Source organism: Oncorhynchus tshawytscha, linkage group LG25, assembly GCF_018296145.1.
Source record: "Oncorhynchus tshawytscha isolate Ot180627B linkage group LG25, Otsh_v2.0, whole genome shotgun sequence".
Classification (NCBI taxonomy): Eukaryota; Metazoa; Chordata; class Actinopteri; order Salmoniformes; family Salmonidae; genus Oncorhynchus; species Oncorhynchus tshawytscha.
The window spans coordinates 27047296-27068147 of NC_056453.1; positions in this window are offsets into that span (position 1 = coordinate 27047296).

A 20852-nucleotide genomic window follows, 5' to 3' on the forward strand; every position below is an offset into this window, starting at 1 on the left:
TACTGGCATGTTGGACAAATATACTGCATTTCAAAAGTGTCATTACAGTCAAAATACTTAATAAACCTGTAGAGACTGTTGGAAACGCTGTGTGTCCTCTCTGGACAATGGAGATTTGTAATGTCCAATAAATCACTAAGACCTATCTTCGTGGTTGTATGTCTTAGAGCATAGCAGAGTATTGAGAGCAGAGACTCATCTTCAGTTTTTTTTTGCATTTGGATAGATTTGGCCTTTTCTCCCCCCTCCTTGTCCTCCAACTTGATTTATGATGTCCCTGCCTTGTCCATCTGTGTTGTCTCCACCTGCGTTGTCTCCTTGTAAGCACAACAGATACCCTGTTCAGAAGGAGGCTTATAGCCGTAGTGTTAAAATGAAGTAAGGCAGATCACTAAGAAACCGACAGTGGAACAGAAAGTAGACAAATGCAGGAGGACAATAATGAAACAGAGGAGAAGACAGCCAACAAAAACTGTTGACTACCTGAACCTCTCAGTCATCAACCTGTACTTTGGTATTGTTCCAATGTATTGAGTCTACCCTGTAGTCTTGTGGTAAGAGTTTCTGTTTTGAAATCAAAAGGTTGGGTGTTTGATCCTGGCCAAGACATACCAAGTTTTTTTTAAATGTGACCGTATGAGTCTCTGTTAGGCACTCAGTATTAAATATATTGCGCAGTGGATATTTTAAACACTATCCCCAAATATCTGACCTGTTGAGGAACTACATTCCCATTTTACCTAAGTGATCATTGCAGTTACTTTTCACCACAAAGTTTGAGAGTTCAAGTCCCTTCTGTAACCAATTCCCTACTGTTTAATAGTGTCAGTCTACATTCTAAGTTCATGCACTTTCAATTGCTATGTTGTTTTACCTGAATGGACGGATGCTGGCGGTCTGGGGTCCCGTGGCGATCGACGTCGTTCTTGGACGTGTTGTCCTATGGGGAGTAGCCATGTATGTCAGGTGACTGTTGCAACTGTCAGTAACATTTCAGAAAGAAGTGAGTGTGTAACACTGCTATGCTGTTTTACCTGAGTGGAATACTTGCAGCCACGGCTTATGAGCCATTTTCCTCTTCCAATCTAAGGAGGGTATATGTTGATGAGATGATAAAGGATATAACACAGACAAAATACAACCAATCGTCATTATCAGTAGACAGTTTTAGTGTAGACTGTTTTAATTCCATATAGGTACGTTATAAAATCATACAGTAGCTACCTTTTTTGTTGTTGACCTGTGGTCATCTCCTTTTCATCTGTCTTGGGACTGGCGTAGGTTCTTGGAGGTAGGCCTTCAATTCCATAACTAGGCCTATAGGCTAGATTAAATGAATGGGCAGAATAGGTGAGAGGACATTTATCTGTTTTAAAGCAATTTCCTGAAATTCTACACATTTTGCCAGGGGGAGGATAACATTTTACAGTTTTAAATCTAGTTTCCTGCAATTCTACATATATTATCATGGTGCTGAGAGAGAAACTACAGTTTTAAAACTAATTTCCTGCAATTCTACACATTTTCCCATGGCATATGTCGTGTTCTTATGCTATTTACATTTTTTTGTCATTTTGCAGACATTTTGCAGACTCCTTTGCTTCGCTTCCCCTCCTCAGCTTTTTAACTTTTTCTTCTGTAACAGAGGCTTGTGTGGGGAGCTCCACAAGACCTGAGCTTTTTAGTGTTCTAACTTCAATGAGCCCTTTGCATGGTTAGGACCAATGAGATACACTTTTTTTTATTTCAGCTTAGAGAGAAAATAACATCAATATTTAATAAAAGGAAAAGGGAAGTTATGCCTTCAACATTTTTTTTAACATGTTTAATAGTATATCATTACATAGACGAATCATTACCCACATGACTGAGTTGACAGCCTATTAGTAATAATGCATATATGGGCTTAATAATGATGTTTAACAACAATCAAGTATTTTTCTGTTCCTAGTACGACCCCCTTCATTGAGTTGTATTTATGATAGTAAGTACTATTCTGGTAAGTACGACCTAACTGTTAGTTGTTAAGTAACACACACACACACACACACACACACACACACACACACACACACACACACACACACACACACACACACACACACACACACACACACACACACACACACACACACACACACACACACAGTTTCTGCTGTTATATCCTGTGAACTCTGCCCCTCTCATCTATTTTCTCTCCTCCCCAGTTAGAACAACAGTGAGACTGACTAACACAGGCAGCAGCACTGGAGAGCCATGCAGGCAAAGGTAACACAACACACAGTTTCAGCTGTTACAGTATATACTACAACCTCTGTCCCTCTCATTTCTCCCCTTTCCTAACTAGTTCAAACTCAGCCACGCACACACACACACACACACACACTGAACTCTTCCCCTCTCATCTCTCTCCTGTCCTCCCCAGTTAAGACAGGGCCTGTGAACAACAGTGAGACTGACTACCAAAGAAGGCAGCACTGGACAGCTATTCAGGCGAAGGTAACACCACACACAGTTTCAGCCTCTTATTTCTCCCTTTAAAACGGAGCCTACAACACACGCATAAACATATGTTTTTGGTGTACCAGCCATATTAAAACCAACTATCACCAAGTTTTGTCACGTCTGCACCCGCTCCCCCTCTCTGGCGCTCGAGGTCGCCTGGCTGCTTATCATTACGCACACCTGTCACCATCGTTACGCGCATCAGCGCTTCATTGGACTCACCTGGACTCATCACATTATTAATTACTTCCCCTATATCTGTCACTTACTCAGTTTCTTTCCCGAGTCAGCATTAATGTCGTTATGTGTCCCTACACCTCCTGATGTTACAGGAAGGCCATAAAGATCATCAAGGACAACAACCACCCGAGCCACTGCCTGTTCACCCCGCTATCATCCAGAAGGCGAGCTCAGTACAGGTGCATCAAAGCTGGGACCGAGAGACTGAAAAACAGCTTCTATCTCACGGCCATCAGACTGTTAAACAGCCACCACTAACATTGAGTGGCTGCTGCCAACACACTGACTCAACTCCAGCCACTTTAATAATGGGAATTGATGGGAAATGATGTCAAATATATCACTAGCCACTTTAAACAATGCTACCTAATATAATGTTTACATACTCTACATTATTCATCTCACATGTATACGTATATACTGTACTCTATATCATCTACTGCATCTTTATGTAATACATGTATCACTAGCCACTTTAACTATGCCACTTTGTTTACATACTCATCTCATATGTATATACTGTACTCGATACCATCTACTGCATCTTGCCTATGCTGCTCTGTACCATCACTCATTCATATATCTTTATGTACATATTCTTTATCCCCTTACACTTGTGTGTATAAGACAGTAGTTTTGGAATTGTTAGTTAGATTACTTGTTGGTTATTACTGCATTGTCGGAACTAGAAGCACAAGCATTTCGCTACACTCGCATTAACATCTGCTAACCATGTGTATGTGACAAATAAAATTTGATTTGATTTGATTTGTCCAGACGCTGTTCGTATTTTGTTTCTTGTCTGTTTATTCCTTAAATATTCACTCCCTTTAATTGCTTCTTGTCTCCCAGCGTCTGTCATTACAAGTTTACCATTGCAGACATCCGGTTCCCTTCACACCAATACACATAAGCTGTTAATGTGATGTGACCACTCTCACTCTTGTTACAAAATATGCTTTTACCATATTTATTCAATTTCATTTTTTTATCTCCTAGGAATCCTCTTTTATGCAGTGCTGGTGAAATGGGCAATCTCACATGTCAGCCGTTGCTTCATTGGATAACAACATTTCCATGCAATCTTATATCTTGTGCAATCTGTCCATATTTTTGAAAGAATGTGGATTGTTCTACATGAAATTCTCTGAAGGATGGGGAAGGAATCTAGCAGGTTGTGCTTCAGGAAAATGGCCCTTGAATATGGAATATCCTGCAGGATATAAATTCTGCAGGATTCCTGCAGGATTGTTTTCCTACAGGACCCTGCAGGAATTGTCCTACAGGAAAGTTGCCCCGGAAATCTTGTTGGGATATCCTGCAGTTCTTCCTATTTCCTATACGGACACAACAGACCGCAAATAAGGGAAAGGGAAAGGGGGGATACTTAGTCAGTTGTACAACTGCATGCCTTCAACTGAAATTGAACTGAAATTGAACTGAAATGCCTTTAACTGAATTTTTTTGTGCAGGATTCCTGTAGGACATTTTTTGTAAAGGGATAACCCCATCAGTGAGGGCTTTGCGACCTCTGCATTTGAAAGCCTCATATTCGGTGCACTTCCAGAAGGACTTATTTGCGGTCTGTTGTTCCTGTCTGTAAGTGTAGCCTTCATGCGGCAGGACATTTTTTTTATGCACAGAGAGGATAAATTAGGGTTCCATTGCAGCTTGTTGCGACCTCCTCTATGAATAATGAATGCGGAGGGTAGCAGTGCAAGATCTTTTTAAGCAGAATATTTAGATTATTACATATGAACGACTTGCAATTTGATTGCTGGACAATCAAAGCCACCCATCCAACCCATTTATTCAGATCCGGCAGTTCAAAGAGGATAGTTTCAAAAGTAATGAATTGGACCTAGTTATTGTCCATTAGCAGCATACATTTGCATTCATTCTCTTAAATACTGTATCTTAAAACAGCATATACTCTCCTTGTGCGATGTTTAGCCTACTGTACTGTTTGTCTGTCTGGACTGTGTGCCTGTCTTGGTGACAATCTTAAGTTAATGAAAAACAAAAAAATATTTATTTAGTTTCTGTGGCTATTATTATTTTACATCTAAATATGTATTCCTAAAACTAGAACTGTCTTTTGGGCATCATGGGAATGTAACATTTTAAAACATTATAATAACATTTTACATGTCCAAAATCATGTGACATAAAACACTTCCTTGTATTAATGGCAGCGTTGTTTGTCTTCCAATATAATAAGCATGTATCTGTGAAATTAGACATTGATCTTGAACCCTGCATCAACAATCATCAGCTGATTCAGAAAATAATTTGGAATCGAAAATCATTTTTATAACATTTTAAATGCTGGTTCAAAAGCTAAAAATCTGTATTTTCTTGTCATTTATTCTATTCTGTCCTTGCCAGGCAGGTTCGGGTAGCACTTTACAACGTTTCAATGTTATATTTTTATTGAAAATGGAAACAATGGGAAGAGAGAGACAAATACGGATTTCAAAACAAAATGGACTACATTCTCATTCATATTATCAAGACGACGTGAGTATCAAAATGGTTTAAAAAGATGCCCTTGCCTTAGAAACCGTTTACTGCAGTGGGCTAAATCAGGATCACACAGAGTGATTCTTGGTCTTGAACAAATCTATTTTTAAACAAAAGTATACACCTCACACACATGATTATGGGCTTTAAAAAAAGAAGACACCTGTTCCATGTCAGATATAGAGTTGAAATGATTTCAATACTGAGTTTGCATTCCCAATATTACATTTTATATACATCACAGAAGACTGAAAATAACAAAACTGTTTGACACACCTGATTTTCATTAAGGTAATAAATCATCTTTATTAATGAGGAAATTAAGAAAAATATTGATAACAGTCCCCCCCTTGAGGCCAAAGGGGGTGCTTTTGGACATTGACTGCAGGAAAGGGCTACAGTTGAAGCTAGATCTCAAATATAATAGCTTATACAGTCAACTCAAATATGGTACTCTGTTCTTTGGAAATAGCCAACAATTTCTGGATCATAACGATTCCAAATGAAATAACATAGGCCAAATTTACATAGTCCTATTTTAAATTGACTTATTACACGTTTTATATAATTCCTCCAGCATCTTCACAAGGTCCTTTGCTGTTGTTCTGGGATTGATTTGCACTTTTCGCATCAAAAGACGTTCATCTCTATGAGACAGAATGTGTCTCCTTCCTGAGCAGTATGACGGCTGCGTGGTCCCATGGTGTTTATAGTTGCGTACTATTGTTTGTACAGATGAACGTGGTACCTTCAGGCGTTTGGAAATTGCTCCCAAGGATGACTTGTGGAGGTCTACAATTATATTTTCTGAGGTCTTGGCTGATTTCTTTAGATTTTCCCATGATGTATTCTGTGGTACAAATGTCAAAATCCTTTTAGATTTTCAGGTGTTTTCTGTTGGTAGGCCTACCCATGTCTCTCCTCACTTGGAAAGCCTGTTCATTGATGTCAATGTGAAGGCTGATAATTGTGACTTCATTGAATTGGAATGATTGGAATGATGTGAATAATGATAATGATGATGATGGTTACTTTGTGCCTCTAAAATCTCAAATCACAATGTTTCCATTTTATAGTCATGTGACAGAGTATTTTTTAATTGAAACGTCGAAATGTCGGCCTTTTTCCGCATGATAATAATATTCTGCCCATACGAACACGTACATACAGTATGAACACATTTATTTCAGGCCATATAAAGAACAGCTATGCATAATTTAATGAAAAGCAGAAAACAGACAACATTGTTTCACATTCTTTAATAAACGATTCAAGGAAAATCGACGTATCTCGACGACGTTGAGTGCGCGAGGGGGTCTGTGAACTGCGTAGTACCTTCCACAAAACGTTTCTTGACAAAAAGAGACATACGCCTGGGGCCCAGAAGCCAGGCATACAAACATTTTGCTGCACCTGTAACATCTGCTATACTGTGTATGCGACTAATAAACTTTGATTTGAGGAAAACAGTTGGACTTTGAACTGAAGAATACCTAAGGTGCAATTTCGAAAATCTGTATTTTAATTTCAAATTTAGTTGTGCAAACATTCTGTGGTCAGAGATAATAAAATAATAAAAAATTAGAAAGCTCAGCAGCTGACTGTTCACTGACAGTTTGTTTCATGAACAGTGCCTTGACATTATTTTGGCAGCAAGAGAAGAGGCCCCCAACAAATCTTGCTTAGGACCCCCAAAAGGCTAGACATGGCATAAACATGGCATAAACCATAGAAACATTAAGCTTTTTGCTTCTCCGCCGCCATGAGGGGGCCCCAAAATGTTTTTGCCCAGGGCCCATGATGTGGTTAGTCCGGCCATGTTCATAAGTGAATTACAAACTCCACTGAAGTGTACTTGCCTTGGGGTCAATGCAACCTGGATCTCTCATGCTAAAGACATTTCTGTGTGAAAGATGCAATTTTATTTTCCAGCGTTGTCTCTGTCGTTTACTGTAATGTGGTCCTTTCTTAAAAAACAGGGCTTGCAAACAAGTGAGAGAAAAGAATCTGATGGAGTGGAGTATGTGAAGGTTGTGTTTAAAGACAATGGAAAAGCATCATCATTGGCTGTCAGAGGATGGTTGGGGTCATGTCAGTGGGGAACACCTTACCAAAAGTTGTGCTGTGGATAAGAACATCTGTATTCTTACTGAAAAAGTTCAGGGGGTAGTATGTCTGAATTAGACTGAACTCGACCCAGGACTCTTAGACTACTCTATGTCATCAGCAGAGTCATCATCTCCTCTTACTGATCAAAGAATAAATGAAACGGGTGAATACTGATGTCCTACTAATCCTACTAAAAACACCCCTGGCTGAGGAAGACATTTCTGAGTAACAGCATTGATTTACTGTTGACTTTGAGCATCTTTCAATCCCAGCGTGGAATTTTGGCTGGTGAATCGAGATGCTCCAATAATTCAAGACTTTAGGCTCTCAACTGCTTCGATATAATATCAAGGACATTAGTGAAGCTGTTTAATAAAAAATAAATACAAAAGGTAACATGTTACCATGTAAAGCTATCAGCAGTCTCATGGCCAATCCATCCTCTCAATGTTTCCATGCAGGCCAGTGTGCTGCTCAGTTTCACTAGGGCAGATCACAGGCTCCTCTTGCAATACATTTATCTTGAGCCATTACCCTAGTGAATTATTCTTCTGTGAAAGGGTAAAGACCAGGGTATGGCCTACACCAAGGTGAGGTCTGACTGTAACATCAGTGACCCTAATACCTACAGTTGAAGTCGGAAGTTTACATACACCTTAGCCACAATTCCTGACATTTAATCCTAGTAAAGATTCCCGTAATGACTATACCAATAATGACAAATGATGTCAAACTTTTATGTAGCCAATTGCTTCCTACTGTGCCACATCAATGGTTTATTTGACAGGTAATGTTATGATGGTGACTCCACAGGGGTCTGGAAATCCGTTGCATTATGATCGAATCCAAATCCGTTTGTGTCGGGTCGTCCGTCTTAAGTTTTTCTTGGAATTTTGATGGCACGTTATTGTCTGACTGACATGTGATTGCAGTAAAATGCTCTATTTTGCAGCAGTCCGTTGTGACTAGGCTAAATTAAATTACACATGGCTGCAATGCTCTGATAGCCTATATAAAAAAATATATATATAATATTGTAATTTTTAAGAATGGCCTTCCGCACATAGTTGTAATATATTCCCTAATGAGTTACACAGGCTGAATAATGTAGCCATTTAAAGATCAATATCATGATTTACGTGCTCCTAACTCCCGGTGCCATTCCTTCACATGCTCTCTTTAGAATAATTATTAAAAGTGTTGCAATATTAGTCTGTCAACAACCTGTTTCTTTACATTTACAGCATAATGTTCAACATTATCTAAAAGGCAACAGGTTCCTCTTGGTATCCCCTTTTATGGCGGGTTACTGTCAATTGATTTTCCTATTAGCCTACCATGGAATTTACAAAGACTAACCATCAGGCTAGCCCACTAACCATCAGGACCATCAGGACACTTGTCTGGGAGCTGTAGGCTATAACAACCTGGGACTTGTTCTCAACTGGCCTACCTGGTTAAATAAAGGTGAAATATATATATTTTTTAAACATGCTTGTTCCCTTGCAAATTCAACATGGCTTAGTGATTCTGTCTTTCATAATTTACAGAACTATTGTCTGTATGCCACTGGGACCAACTCGTAAGACCGAAGAATAACAGTTTTAACAGTGTCATATTCTGACCTCTGGTCAAGAGATAAAAGCAGGATACACTTTCAGAGCTTTTCCCACAAGAACAGAGTGACCAAATGTCTCGCGGACATTTTAGGGATGTGGCAATCTGCTCAACCAGAGTGAAATATACAGTACATCCACCACCTTTTCATTTAAAAGGCGGTATAAGCCGGCTGTTCCAACCAAGATCAAACTCTTTTGAGGGTGCAGGATGGTCTGACTTGATTCAGAGTACTTCCGGATCTATCTCCCTTTGTCGCGCTTCCAGCTCCGTCTCTTTTCATTGAATGGCATGTGCACATTCTTCTTGTTCTTGTTTTAGTCTAGCTGTTATCTTTCTTATTATTGTTGTTTGGCTGCACGCTCAACTTGTCTTTCCCTGTGCTCCAATCTAATTTCTGTTGCTCCCATTTTGCCTTTAGGACTACCCTACGCAGTTGCTCCTCTATGGGGTGTACTCAACCACCCGTAGGACCCTTTTCATCATCCTCCTTCTCCGGAAGGATTTCCTCCACCTAGGCAGTATAAACTAACTCTTTGACTACTGCTTTTGAATCAGCATGTGCATCTTTGATGTCATAATGCTTTGCAATGACGAGCAGAATTGCCTTCATACATTTATCTAGCATCTGCCATGTAGGCTTTTCCACAAATGCTTTCACCTTAAAGTCCATGGCTTTTTTTATTAGCCTGTGTTTTTATGCAACTTTCTAAATTACTTAAAAATCTCTTGAGACTAGGGGGCAGTATTTGGATGTTTGGATGAAAAACGTACCCAAATGAAACTGCCTATTTCTCAGGCCCAGAATCTAGAATATGCATATAATAGTCAGATAGTCAGGATAGAAAACACTCTAAAGTTTCCAAAACTGTCAAAAATATTGTCTGTGAGTATAACAGAAAATCCAACCCATAAATGCTGTTTTTCCTGAAAGCTCTCTGTTCCATTGCCCGTCTTCGCTCCATTTAAAGGGATATCAACCAGATTTATTTTCCTATGGCTTCCCTATGGTGTAAACAGTCTTTAGACATAGTTTCAGGTTTTTATTTTGAAAAATGACCGAGAAAGATCACATCGCGTCATTGTATGGCTGGGTGCCATCAGCGTTTTGCATGCGCAACAGCTTGGAGCATTTTCTCTCTCTCTCCTATTGAAGAAGCTACAGACCCGGTTGAAATATTACCGATTATATATTGTAAAAACAACCTGAGGATTGATTATAAAAAACGTTTGACATGTTTCTACGAACTTTACGGATACTATTTGGAATTTTCGTCTGCCTGGTCGTGACTGCTCGAGCCTGTGGATTTCTGAACATAACGTGCCAACCAAATGGAGGTATTTTGGATATAAAAATAATCTTTATGGAAAAAAAGGAACATAAATTGTGTAACTGGGAGTCTCGTGAGTGCACACACCCAAAGATCATCAAAGGTAAGCGATTCATTTGATTGGTCACGAAAGTCAGAAAAGCAATCTACTTGGCTGCTAGCTGTTTGTAATGTTTTGTCTACTGAGAGAGATGTCCTTACATAAACGCTTGGTATGCCTTTGCCAAAAAGCTTTTTTGAAATCTGACACACCAGGTGGATTAACAACAAGCTAAGCTGTGTTTTGCTATATTGCACTTGTGATTTCATGAAAATTAAATATTTTTAGTAATTTGCTCTGCAATTCAGAGGATCTTGACGAAAATTATCCCTCGCCCTCCATTTGGCAAATCTGACCATAATTCTATCTTCCTGATTCCTGCTTACAAGTAAAAACTAAAGCAGGAAGTACCGGTGACTCGCTCGATAGGGAAGGGGTCAGATTAATTGGATTCTACGCTACAGGACTGTTTTGCTAGCACAGACTGGAATATGTCCAATCCCCAAGGATTGGAAAGCTGCCGCAGTCATCCCCCTCTTCAAAGGGGGAGACACCCTGGACCCAAACTGTTACAGACCTATATCCATCCTGCCCTGCCTATCTAAGGTCTTCGAAAGCCAAGTCAACAAACAGGTCACTGACCATCTCGAATCCCACCGTACCTTCTCCGCTGTGCAATCTGGCTTCCGAGCCGGTCACGGGTGCACCTCAGCCACACTCAAGGTACTAAACGATATCATAACCGCCATCGATAAAAGACAGTACTGTGCAGCCGTCTTCATCGACCTTGCCAAGGCTTTCGACTCTGTCAATCACCATATTCTCATTGGCAGACTCAGTAGCCTCGGTTTTTCGGATGACTGCCTTGCCTGGTTCACCAATTACTTTGCAGACAGAGTTCAGTGTGTCAAATCGGAGGGCATGCTGTCCGGTCCTCTGGCAGTCTCTATGGGGGTACCACAGGGTTCAATTCTCGGGCCGACTCTTTTCTCTGTGTATATCAATGATGTTGCTCTTGCTGCGGGCGATTCCCTGATCCACCTCTACGCAGACGACACCATTCTATATACTTTCGGCCCGTCATTGGACACTGTGCTATCTAACCTCCAAACAAGCTTCAATGCCATACAACACTCCTTCCGTGACCTCCAACTCCTCTTAAACGCTAGTAAAACCAAATGCATGCTTTTCAACCGATCGCTGCCTGCACCCGCATGCCCGACTAGCATCACCACCCTGGATGGTTCCGACCTTGAATATGTGGACATCTATAAGTACCTAGGTGTCTGGCTAGACTGCAAACTCTCCTTCCAGACTCATATCAAACACCTCCAATCAAAAATCAAATCAAGAGTCGGCTTTCTATTCCGCAACAAAGCCTCCTTCACTCACGCCGCCAAGCTTACCCTAGTAAAACTGACTATCCTACCAATCCTCGACTTCGGCGATGTCATCTACAAAATGGCTTCCAACACTCTACTCAGCAAACTGGATGCAGTATATCACAGTGCCATCCGTTTTGTCACTAAAGCACCTTATACCACCCACCACTGCGACTTGTATGCTCTAGTCGGCTGGCCCTCGCTACATATTCGTCGCCAGACCCACTGGCTCCAGGTCATCTACAAGTCCATGCTAGGTAAAGCTCCGCCTTATCTCAGTTCACTGGTCACGATGGCAACACCCATCCGTAGCACGCGCTCCAGCAGGTGTATCTCACTGATCATCCCTAAAGCCAACACCTCATTTGGCCGCCTTTCGTTCCAGTACTCTGCTGCCTGTGACTGGAACGAATTGCAAAAATCGCTGAAGTTGGAGACTTTTATCTCCCTCACCAACTTCAAACATCAGCTATCTGAGCAGCTAACCGATCGCTGCAGTTGTACATAGTCTATTGGTAAATAGCCCACCCATTTTCACCTACCTCATCCCCATACTGTTTTTATTTATTTACTTTTCTGCTCTTTTGCACACCAATATCTCTACCTGGATACATGACCATCTGATTGTTTATCACTCCAGTGTTAATCTGCAAAATTGTAACTATTCGTCTACCTCCTCATGCCTTTTGCACACTTTGTACATTGTATATAGACTCCCCCTTTGTTTTTCTACTGTGTTATTGACTTGTTAATTTGTTTATTCCATGTGTAACTCTGTGTTGTCTGCTCACACTGCTATGCTTTATCTTGGCCAGGTCGCAGTTGTAAATGAGAACTTGTTCTCAACTAGCCTACCTGGTTAAATAAAGGTGAAATAAAAATAAATAAAAAAATGTTGTGGGATTCATCCAATGTCATTGAGGAGTATACCACCTCAGTCACTGGCTTGATCAATAAGTGCATTGATGACGTCGTCCACACAGTGACCGTACGTACAGTACCAGTCAAAAGTTTGTTATCACCTACTCATTCCAGGGTTTTTCTATATTCTTAAAATTTTCTACATTGTATAATAATAATGAAGACATCAAACTATGAAATAACACATATGGAATCATGTAGTAACCAAAAAAGTGTTTAACAAATCAAAATATATAGCCACCCTTTGCCTTGATGACAGCTTTGCACAGTCTTGACATTCTCTCAACCAATTTTATGAGGTAGTCACCTGGAATGCATTTCAATGAACAGTGCCTGTTAAAAGTTCATTTGTGGAATTTCTTTCCTTATTAATGCGTTTCAGCCAATCAGTTGTGTAAAAGAAGATAGCCCTATTTGGTAAAATACCAAGTCCATGTTATGAAAAGAACAGCTCAAATAATCAAAGAGAAATGACAGTCCATCATTACTTTAAGACATGAAGGTCAGTCAATCTGGAAAATGTCAATAACTTTTAAAGTTTCTTCAAGTGCAGTCACAAAAACCATCAAGCTCTATGATGAAACTGGCTTTCATGAGGACCGCCACAGGAAAGGTGGACCCAGAGTTACCTCTGCTGCAGAGGATAAATTCATTATAGTTAACAGCCTCAGATTACAGCCCAAATAAATGCTTCACAGAGTTCAAGTAACAGACACATCTCAAGATGAACTGCTCAGAGGAGACAGCGTGAATCAGGCCTCCATGGTTGAATTGCTGCAAAGAAACCACTACTAAAGGACACCAATAATAAGAAGAGACTTGCTTGAGCCAAGAAACATGAGCAATGGACATTAGACCAGTGGAAATCTGTCCTTTGGTATGATGAGTCCAAATTTGATATTTTTGGTTCCAACCACAGTGTCTTTGTGAGATGCAGAGTAGGTGAACGGTTGATCTCCGCATGTGTGGTTCCCACCGTGAAGCATGGAGGAGGTGTGGGCACACTTTACTGGTGACAATGTCAGTGCTTTATTTGGAATTAAAGGCACACTTAACCAGCATGGCTACCACAGCATTCTGCAGCGATACACCATCCCATCTGGTTGGGCATAGTGGGAATATCATTTGTTTTCAACAGGACAATGACCCAACAACCTCCAGGCTGTGTAAGGAAAGAGAGTGATGAGTGCTGCATCAGATGACCTGGCCTCCAGTCCCCCAGCCTCAACCAAATTGAGATGGTTTGGGATGAGTCGGACTGCAGAGTGAAGGAAAAGCAACCAACAAGTGCTCAGCATATGTAGGAACTCCTTCAAGACTGTTGGAAAAGCATTCCAGAAGAAGCTGGTTGAGAGAATGCCAAGAGTGTGCAAAGCTGTCATCAAAGTAAAGAGAGGCTATTTGAAGAATCTCAAATATAAAATATATTTTTGTTTGTTTAAAACTTCTTCAGGATCGGTGTCCCTTCCACGGGACGGTTGAGCTAACGTAGGCGAATGCGATTAGCATAAGGTTGTAAGTAACAAGAACATTTCCCAGGACATAGACATAGCTGATATTGGCAGAAAGCTTAAATTCTTGTAAATCTAAACTGCACTGTCCAATTTACAGTAGCTATTACAGTGAAATGATATCATGCTATTGTTTGAGGAGAGTGCACAGTTTTGAACATGAAAAGTTATTAATTTATCAAATGAAGCACATTTGGGCAGTCTTGATACAACATTTTTAACAGAAATACAATGTTTCATTGGATCAGTCTAAAACTTTGCACATACACTGCCGCCATCTTGGGGCCAAAATCTACATTGCAGCTGGGCTGGAATAATACATTATGGCCTTTCACTTACATTTCAAAGATGACGGTAATTTTTTTTACAAAAGAACGGTTGTTTTTTTCTTTGTATTATCTATTACCAGATCCATTGTGTTATATTCTCCTACAATCCTTTCACATTGCCACAAACTTCAAAGTGTTTCCTTTCAAATGGTACCAATAACATGCAGAGCCTTACTTCAGGGCCTGAGTTACAGGCAGTTAGATTTGGGTATGTCATTTTAGGTGAAAATTGAAAAAAAAGGGGCAGATCCTTAACACTTCTTTGGTTACGACATGATTCCATATGTGTTATTTCATAGTTTTGATGTCTTCACTGTTATTCTACAATATAGAAAATAGTAAAAATAAAGAAAAACCTTGAATGAGTAGGTGTTTATATACAGTAACAGTCAAAAGTTTGGACACACCTTGTCACGACTTTCTTCCTGTGAAGGAGAGGCGGACCAAAACGCAGCGTGGTAAGTGTCCATGGTTTTAATAGGAAAACTCAACATGAACACAACTACAAAACAAGAAAAGTGAAAACCGAAAACAGTCCCGTGTGGCACAAACACTGACACAGGAAACATTCACCCAGAAAATACCCAAAGAATATGGCTGCCTAAATATGGCTCCCAATCAGAGACAACGATAAACACCTGCCTCTGATTGAGAACCAATCCAGGCAACCATAGACTTACCTAGACACCTAAAAGAACACAACCCCATAAATCTACAAAAAACCCTAGACAAGACAAAACACATAAATCACCCATGCCACACCTTGGCCTAACTAAAATAATAAAGAAAACAAAGATAACTAAGGCCAGGGCGTGACACACCTACTCATTCAAGGGTTTTTCTGTATTGAGAAGAATGGGAGCAACTCCCCAAATACAGGTGTGCCAAGCTTGTAGTGTCATACCCAAGAAGGCTGTAGTCACTACCAAAGGTGCTTCAACAAAGTACTGAGTAAAGGGTCTGAAAATGTATGTAAATGTTGTATTTCAGTTTTTGTTTTATTTAAATCAGCAAACATTTCTAAAAACCTGTTTATGCTTTGACATTATGGGGTATTGTGTGTTTCTTGATGATGGAAAAAACAATTTAATCAATTTTAGAATAAGGCTGTAACATAGCAAAATGTGGAAAAAGTCAAGGGGTCTGAATACTTTCCAAATGCACTGTTTATATGCTTTAAAAATATATATATATTGGTATATATATATTGGTAGACGCTCAGGGATATTGGTATCCACAGTACTTCACCAATGATACATGTTTAAACTTTTTTTTAAACATAAATGCATTGTCATTGAAGTATTTAAACTGCATCGTTTTTTCTCTGCCTCATAGAAACATTTGTAGAATTGCAGGATATTAGCTGTAAATCTGCACCAACAAAAAATATATCTGCCACATGACAACATCTATAGAATAGCACGAAATTTGATTGGAGTCCACCTGTGGTAAATTCAATTGATTGGTCATGAATTGGAAAGGCACACACCTGTCTATATATGGTCCCACAGTTGTCAGAGCAAAAAACAAAAATGACATTTTCCGTAGAGCTCCGAGACAGGATTGTGTCATGGTACAGATCTGGGGAAGGGTACCAACAAATTTCTGCAGCATTGAAGGTCCCCAAGAACACAGTGGCCTCCATCATTCTTAAATGGAAGAAGTTTGGAACCACCAAGACTCTTCCTAGACCTGGCTGCCCGGCCAAACGGAGCAATCGGGGGAGAAGGGCCTTGGTCAGGGAGGTGACCAAGAACCCGATGGTCACTCTGACAGAGCTCTAGAGTTCCATTGTGGAGATGGGAGAACATTCCAGAAAGACAACCATCTCTGCAGCACTCCGCCGATCAGGCCTTTATGGTAGAGTGGCCAGATTGAATCCATTCCTCAGTAAAAGGCACATGACAGCCCGCTTGGGGTTTGGCAAAAGGCACCTAAAGACTCTCAGACCATGAGAAACAAGATTCTCTGGTCTGATGAAACCAAGATTGAACTCTTTGGGCAGAATGCCAAGAGTCACATCTGGCGTAAGTCTGGCACCATTCCTACGGCGAAGCATGGTGCTGGCACCATTTTCAGCGGCAGGGACTGGGAGACTAGTCAGGATCGAGGGAAAAATTAAAGGAGCAAAGTACAAAGAGATCCTTGATGAAAACCTGCTCCAGAGCGCTCAGGACCTCAGACTGGTGGTGATAGTTCCCCTTCCAACAGGACAACAACCCTAAGCAAGATGGCGCCAGAAGAAATGGCAGCCGTTTTACGGGTGACTAACCAATTGTGCTATTATGTCTCACGTTATTTGTAACTTATTTTGTACATAATGTTTCTGCCACTGTATCTTACGGTAAAAAATAGCTTCTGGATATCAGGACAGCTATCACTCATCTCGGATTAGACAAAGATTTTTTCCTCAACAAGCAGGACGCACATGATGTACTTCAGACACCTGACAAGGCCAAAATCCCTGTCACTGGCAAGAAAAAAAAGGTATACAGGACACAGGGCAGGGTTCCTTGTAAGGATCCGCTGTCAGCGAGTGGGAAAGCTGCCCTTACCATCAATATTACTTGCCAAGATACAATCATTGGACTATAAATTAGACGAGGCACGATCACGAATATCCTATGTAATTCACCAAATCGTAGGTGAATTACGAGATGGATAACATTCAGCTGGTGGGATATACGCTACACTGGCTAGAAAGAACAGCATACGGGGGGGGTCGAGGGGTGGTGGTCTGTGTATATTTGTAAACAACAGCTGGTGCACGAAATCTAAGGAAGTCTCTAGATTTTGCTCGCCTGAAGTAGAGTATCTCATGATAAGTTGTAGACCACACAATTTGCCAAAAGAGTTATCATTCATTTTTTTTGTGGCTGTTTATTTACCACCACAGACGGATGCTCATCCAGAGGCGGCGCTCCTAGTGGCCGGGGACTTTAATGCATTGAAACTTAAATTAGTTTTATCTAATTTCTATCAGCATGTTAAATGTGCAACCAGAGGTAAAAAATCTAGATCACCTTTACTCCACACACAGAGATGCCTACAAAGGGGTAACCTTGTGGTTAGAGCATTGGACTAGCAACCAGAAGGTTGCAAGTTCAAATCCCTGAGCTGACAAGGTACAACTCTGTCGTTCTGCCCCTGAACAGGCAGTTAACCCACTGTTCCTAGGCCATTGAAAATAAGAATTTGTTCTTAACGGACTTACCTAGTTAAATAAAATTTAAAATTGGCAAATCTGAACATAATTCTATCCTCCTGATTCCTGCTTACAAGCGAAAATTAGCAGGAAGCACCAGTGACTCGGCCTATAAAAAAGTGGTCAAATGACGCTAAACTACAGGACTGTTTTGCTAGCACAGACTGGAATATGTTCCGGGATTCTTGGCATTGGCATTGAGGAGTACACCACATCAGTCACTGGCTTTATCAATAATTGCATCAATGACGTCGTTCCCACAGTGACTGTACGTACATACCCCAACCAGAAGCCATGTATTACAGGCATCACTTGCACTGAGCTAAAGGGTAGAGGTGCCGCTTTCAAGGTGCGGGACTCTTATAAGCTTATAAGAAATCCTGCTATGCCCTACGAAAATCCATCAAACCGGCAAAGTACCAAAACAGGACTAAGATTGAATCGCACTACACCGGCTCCGACGCTCGTTGGATGTGGCAGGGCCTGCAAACTATTACAGACTACAAAGGGAAGCACAGCCGCAAGCTGCCAAATGACACGAGCCTATCAGATGAGCTAAATTACTTCTATGCTCGTTTCGAGATAAGCAACACTGAGGCATGCATGAGAGCATCAGCTGTTCCGGACGACTGTGTGATCACGCTCTCCGTAGCCGACGTGAGTAAGACTTTCAAACAGGTCAACGTTCAGAAAGCTGCTGGGCCAGACGGATTACCAGGAGGTGTGCTCCGGGCATGTGCTGACCAACTGGCAGGCGTCTTCACTGACATTTTCAGCATGCCCCTGATTGAGTCTGTAATACCAACATGTTTCAAGCAGACCACCATAGTCCCTGTGCCTAAGAACACTAAGGTAACCTGCCTAAATGACTACAGACCCGTAGCACTCACGTTTGTAGCCAAGAAGTGCTTTGAAAGGCTGGTCATGGCTCACATTAGCACCATTATCCCACAAACCCTAGACCCACTCCAATTTGCATACCGCTCAAACAGATCCACAGATGAAGCAATCTCTATTGCACTCCACACTGCCCTTTCACACCTGGACAAAAGGAACACCTACGTGAGAATGCTATTCGTTGGCTTCAGCTCAGGGTTCAACACCATAGTGCCCTCAAAGCTCATCACTAAGCTAAGGATCCTGGGACTAAACACCTCCCTCTGCATATGGATCCTGGACTTCCTGATGGGCCCCAGGTGGTGAGGGTAGGTAGCAACTAGGGCTGGGCGATAAATCAATATCAATAATTATCGAGGTAATTACTTCCTCAATAACGATAATAAAAACTTTTTGATTAATTTTCGATAATGTCGATATAGAATAATTAGGTCCAGCAGTCCATTTTACCTCTGTGACGCAGCAGGAACGTGCGGAGAAGTGACAATATGCACGCGGACAGGTATAAGCCCACTAAAAACCACTTAGCACCTCAAGTGATGGAGTAGCCACTATTAACAACGAAAAATGAGTGATGGAGGTGAAAACAGTGGCAGTGATAGCCATGGAGAAGGAGCAGCTTCCAATTAAGAAAGTATTGACAAAAAGGCTTAAACTGTTTCAGTAATTTGGAAGTGGTTTGGTGTTTTGAAGTCCGGCAAAGAGCAGAGCAATGTTCGGTACAAATTGTGGCTACGACAGGTGGCTACGAAGTCTGGTAATACCACAGACCTTTTTCAACATCTGAAGCAAAATCACTTCTTTGGAACATGCAGGAAGTTTGAGTTTGTGCCATGGTATTGATAAACGCCCCTTAAGCACCAGCCAATCTAGGGATGTTTGAGTTTGCTCCACGGTATTGATAAACGCCCCTCAAGCACCAGCCAATCTAGGGACGTTTGCCCGAAGCAGTCAACACTGACAGCGTTTATGCCCTACAAGCAAACATCGAAAAGACAAAGACATCACAAATACTATTATGCATTACATTGCTAAGGACATGCTACCAATTAGCACAGTCGAAAAGGAAGGTTTCAAGAGGCGTATCAATTTAATTGACCACAGGTCCCTGGCCGCAAACATGGAACAATTTTCCTTCAAGTATAATTTTATGTGTAGCTCACATAATTAAAGAAAATGTCAACTTTATTTAACTAGGCAAGTCAGTTAAGAACAACTTCTTATTTACAAATTGGGAAACAGTGGGTTAACTGCATTGTTCAGGGGTAGATTTTTACCTTGTTAGCTCGGGGATTCGATCTAGCAACCTTTCAGTTACTGGCCCAACGCTCTAACCACGGTTTGTTCAGGCATTCTTGAGTTGGAAGCAGATATGCACCCTTTAAACATTATTATTATTTTAATTTTATTTTAAATTTTACCCCTTTTTCTGCCCAATTTCGTGGTATCCAATTGTTTAGTAGCTACTATCTTGTCTCATCGCTACAACTCCCGTACGGGCTCGGGAGTGACGAAGGTTGGAAGTCATGCGTCCTCCGATACACAACCCAACCAAGCCGCATTGCTTCTTAACACAGCGCGCATCCAACCCGGAAGTCAGATGCACCAATGTGTGGGAGGAAACACTGTGCACCTGGCAACCTTGGTTGGCTGCGCCCGGCCTGCCACAGGAGTTGCTGGTGCGCGATGTGACAAGGATATCCCTACTGGCCAAACCCTCCCTAACCCGGACGACGCTAGGTCAATTGTGCGTCACCCCACGGGCCTCCCGGTTGCGGCCTGCTTCAACAGAGCCTGGGCACGAACCCAGAGTCTCTGGTGGCACAGCTGGCACTGCAGCACAACACCCTTAACCACTGCGCCACTGGGAGGCCCCTTTAAACATTATTTGATTAATATTGTGATAATTATTCGATAATTATGATAATAGTTCGCTACACCCGCAATAATGTCTGCTAAACAAGTGTATGTGACCAATAAAATGTGATTTGATTTGAAGCACACAGCCAAGACAACGCAGGAGTGGCTTCGGGACAAGTCTCTGCATGTCCTTGAGTGACCCAGCCAGAGCCCGGACTTGAACCCGATTGAACATCTCTGGAGAGACCTAAAAATAGCTGTGCAGCAATGCTCTCAATCCAACCTGACAGAGTTCTAGAGGATCTGCAGAGTAGAATGCGGGACACTCCCCAAATACTTGTGTACCAATCTTGTAGAGTCATACCCAATAAAACACAAGGCT